The sequence below is a fragment of the Octodon degus genome, unplaced genomic scaffold, assembly GCF_000260255.1.
Source record: "Octodon degus isolate 3935 unplaced genomic scaffold, OctDeg1.0 scaffold00123, whole genome shotgun sequence".
NCBI lineage: Eukaryota > Metazoa > Chordata > Mammalia > Rodentia > Octodontidae > Octodon > Octodon degus.
In genome coordinates, this window is record NW_004524699.1 from 2,512,186 (window position 1) to 2,516,915 (window position 4,730).

The window sequence follows — 4,730 nt, forward strand, 5'->3', positions numbered from 1 at the left end:
GGGGTTGTAGGTGTGCACCACCACACCCAGCCTCCTCTTTTCTCTAGTAGGACCCAGTTGGCCTCAAGAATTTAGTTTTGGCAGCAGAAAACAGACCAAGACATATGGGTCTTGGTGTCTCTTCCTAGGCTGAGAGGGGCCTCTTCTCTCGTTGGGGACGTCAGTCCTCCTGGACTTGTGCCCTGGACCCCACGGGACAGGCGTGGCCGGCTGCCCCAGCGTCCATCCTGCAGAGAGAACAGCCTGCATCCTGGAGACCAGCCTGAGCCCCACAGGACCAGCAGCTGAGGTGAGGGGGCAGCATGGCCCTGCTGCCCCTCGGGAGGCTGCCCCGGGGCAGCGGCGTCATGTGCCTGCGGGCCGCTCCTCCCAGCCTTCAATCCCAGGGCCTAGGTTTCTGCCCAGTCCCCTCACAGGCCCATGGACTCTGGTGGAAACTAAGAGCCCCGGGCAGTGGGTCCCCACACTACTCTGGGAGGGACCAGACCCAGGAAGACCTGTTGGCTGGGCCCCAGGGCCCCCAGCAGTGGCAGAAGGCTAAGCAGACAGGAGCATCTGTGTAAGTCAAAATTAATTTGGAGAGTCCTCACCGCCGGGGTGTGCTGAGATGACAATTGAGAGTGGGCGTGGTGGCATGCACGTGTAACCCCAGCTCTTCGGAGGCTGTAAACAGGCGGATCACTGAGTCCGATCTAGTAGTGAGACCCTGAACACCCTGTAGACCCTTCCCTAAAATACAAATAATAATAATAGCTTGGAAAAAATTTGTTAGATTATTAATTTGATTGGAAAATCGTGTTGAAATTTGGCTAATTAGGGCCAAGGAGATAGCTCAGTGGCATAAGCACCTGCTTGGCAAGTGCAAGGTCCCAAGTTCAATTCCTGGTACTGCAAAAAAAAAAAAAAAAAAAAAGAAAAAAGAAAAAAGAAATTTAGTTAATTAAATAATTAGATTAAATTAATTGAATTAAAAATTGAATAAAATAATAAATATTGCATGATCCCAACCTGTGACAAGTATCCAGAGTTATTTATGGACAGAAGGAAGAAACCAAAAGGAAATTAAAATATTAAGGCTTATTTCTTCATGGTGAGATCATTGGTTTTCTTTTCTTTGTCTCTTCTTCATCTTTCTATGTTGTCTGGACTTTTTCAAAGGAATTAGACGTTTTGATTCAGGAGGAAATGACTTAAAAATTCACCACAATGGCTGACTTGGTCATCAATCTTGACTTAAGGGACGCACAGGAGATTGGTAAAGCGTGCTTCCGGGGGAGCCTGGGTGGCCGCGGGCAGGGCTGGGGGGCTGTGTGGAGCCCGCCCTCTCCCCCTGGACTTTACCTCCTGGCCACCATGCCTCTGCCTCGCCTTCCGCCGTGACGTCCTGCCTTGGAGCTTGCTTAGCAGGGACTGTGGCCGGAAGCGTGGGCCCTAGTAACCCTTTCTTCCTTAGGTTGTGGGTGGCGGGACTTGTGTCTTAGTGACAAGACGGCTCCTCCAGGACTCACACTCCACCTCCTCTCCTGGGTTCTGTCTGTGCAGGAGCTACCAGGCGTGGCCAAGGAGAGGACGTCGTGCCCAGGGCGACTCTCACAGAACCACGCGGTGCCTGGCTGGGGGGACAGGGGTGGGGTGGGGGGAGCCTCGGGAGTCCACAGAAGATGCGTGTCATGGAGCGCCCAAAGTCACAGGTCCTTCCTGGAAGGAAAGATGACCAGGAGCTGGATCAAGACGCAGGGATCCAGCCAGGGCCGCAAGGAGGGCCGGGTCTTGAGGTCAGGGATGGAGTGGTGAAGCCTGCAGCTGTGGTCAGGAGCGTTCCAGCGCAGAATGTGAAGGACGGCGCCTCAGAGACCCGGGGAAAGACGGGCGCGCCTGCCTCGCAGAGGCTGGAGCTCGCCACGTGCTCCTGAACTTGGGTTTCCTCCTGAGCAGGGGCTGGTGGTTGCTGCCTCCCGCCGCCCCAGACCTGGCCCTGCTGAGGCAGGTGGTGGGAACCTGTGCACGGCTGGCCGCGGCCCTGGGGTGGCGCCACCCCTCTGCAGCCGCCCTCAAGCGGTCCGTGAGGAGCCCTGTCCTCCAGGGACAGCCGCTGCCTTTCCCTCCACATCAGTGCCCTTCCCGTCCCCTCAGCGGGCGGGTCTGTGCTCTGCTTCCCCACGTGCTGAAACCCAAGTCCCGAGAGAGGCTCTCGCAGGTGCTTGGCTGCCCGTGACGTCTGTCTCACGGAGCGCAGGCTGAGCTGCTGAGGCCGAGAGCTGCTGCATCGAAGGTCCCGGGCGCTGCACAGCGGCCAGGAGCAGGGCTGGCGATGAGAGTGGAGAGAGCGGAGAGCGACAGAGCACTGCCAGGGGCCACTGTCTGCGGTCTCCGGAGGAGGCCCTGGGCCGTGCTGGTAGCTGCAGGCTCTGCCTGCTGGGACGGCGAGCTGGCCCGGCTGACAGTGCGGGCCGTTACAGCAAGGGACCTCGGCTTTGCCTGTGTGCGATTTTGGCCAGAATTGAGCAAAAGAACCCTCAGCCATCTGGTAACCCCGTCTCTGTGAGGTTCCCCCAGCCACCAGCTTGGATTTGGCCCACCCGGGGCCCATCAGGCCCTGGAAGGGCTAGCCCCGTGTCCCCAGGCAGGGCAGGTCTGCTTCATCACGGCTGTGCTCCCACCGCCAGGAGCTAAGCCTGGCACTTAGGAAGTGCTCCTCTGTGCTGCTCCCAAGTGCACAGAGAGCGCAGAGCTCCAGGTCCCTCCTGGCCGGCAGCATCCGACCGGGCCCCTCGTGCAAGTCTCCACGGTTGCGGAGCCCTGCAAGTCCTGTGCCTCCCACCACAGGGGATTCTGGCCCCCTGCCCCCATCCCACCAGGCTGTGTCCCTGCAGGGAGACCCTGTCCTTGCCGCCTCTCCCCTTCCTATGCACAGATGGGTCCATTTCCTGGTTCTCCGGGACACCCTCTCCTTCCATCGGGCACCTGGCCAGGGCTCGCTCGGAGGGCCAAGTCACCCCAACCCGGCAGAGGCATCCATTGGCTTCAGATTGCACCCCATTTTCGGTTCTCCCGCTGTCTCTGACTCACAGCCACCAAGATCTCACCCCCGTCACCACCAGGCCACCCGCCAGACAGGCCCCGCCACTTTACCTCTGACTGGTCCCTGTCGATAAGACCGTCCCTATTAAAAGTTGGAAATACATTTTCCTCCTGCTGATCACCTCCCTTTTCATTTAGCAAATATTGATTTTCCCCCTCCTGCAGATGGAATAGAAATGAAATCACACTCATCTCTTTGGGGCGATTTGGTTCTCAGAGCCCGAGGCAGCGGGCAGACGCCGGGCTCATCTTGTCGCCTCATCCAAGGGTCAGTTAGTGACCTTACGCAGTCATTTAGTCTTTCGTCTCTGCCATGTGCTTCCCAGCTGGAAAGGGAGCCCCGCGCGCCCTGGCCTGGGGGGCAGGAGGCCCATCTCGCTGGCCAGCGGCACCTCCCCGCAGGCCTGGTAAGAGCCTCTGTAGGACGGCCCAGCTCGAGGCCGCGCCATGGCCCAGCTAGCTTGATTAGTGGAGACAGCACCGCCTGTGTCTTCTGCGCCTGCTCTCTGACCGCTTCCTAAGCTCGCGCGGCTGCGTGAGCGGACCGTGGAGGGACCAGGAGACGGCTCAGAGGAATAAGCACTTCCCGGGCAAGCGCAAGTGCCTGAGTTCAATCCCTGGTTCCACACACACACACACACACACACAAAAGAGGACCTAGGAAACAAGAGACGGGCCTCCAGGTGTCCCCAGCCTGGCCCTTGTGTGCCTCGACTTCCCCGATGCTTATTTGGGGTAATGTATCCTCCCTCGGCAGCGCATGGTGAGGATTCAGGGGATACCACCTGTGACGCCCTGTGGGCACCCCAGCAGAGCAGGAAGAACCCTTGGGAGGGAGTGGCATGGGAGAACTCCTCTTGGGGGCCGATCGCCTCCCTCAGGGGCAGTGTGGGCTGACTGCTCTGTGCCTTGGGGTCTTTGTGGAGGCCCTAGGCGCAGGGCCGCAACTCCACAGGCAGGCTGGGTGTTCTCATGGTGACAGTGACATTGCTGAGGGTGGTGACTGTCTGGTACATTTCTCTCATTGCCGAGACAAAATACCCAACATCCAAATTAAAGAAGGCAGGTTTATTCAGCTCACAGTTCCTGGAGGTTTTAGTCCGTGCTCAGCTGGCTCCAGGGCAGAGCGGCACGTGGCAGAGGGCAGCAGCTCATGGCGGTGGAAAACAGCAAAACCCCAAGAGCAAAACGCGAGGAGCAGCGCTGGGCAAGCCTCTCTCCCTCCCTAAACTGTGTGCAGGCTGCCCGCCCCGGGGTGGGGGCAGCGCTCGCTTGCATAGTCCCAGCACCGGACGTGAGTCAGTCATAAACTCCAGCAGTCCACGCCGCGGCAGGAGGCTTTGGGAGGTTATCCAGGCACAAACCGCAACAGTGACAGCGGTAAAGATGATGGCGGTCGTGATGGGATGATGGTGGTACTGATGTGGTGATAGCAATGGTGGGTGGTGGTGGTGGTGATGGTGGTGGTGACGGTGGTGGAGGTGAAGATGGTGGTGGTGGTGACGGTGGTGGTGGTGACGATGACGGTGGTGGTGGTGGTGGTGATGGTGGTGGTGGTGGTGGTGATGGTGGTGACGGTGGTGGAGGTGGAGGTGGTGATGGTGATGGTGGTGATGATGGTGATGGTGGTGATGGTGATGGTGACGGTG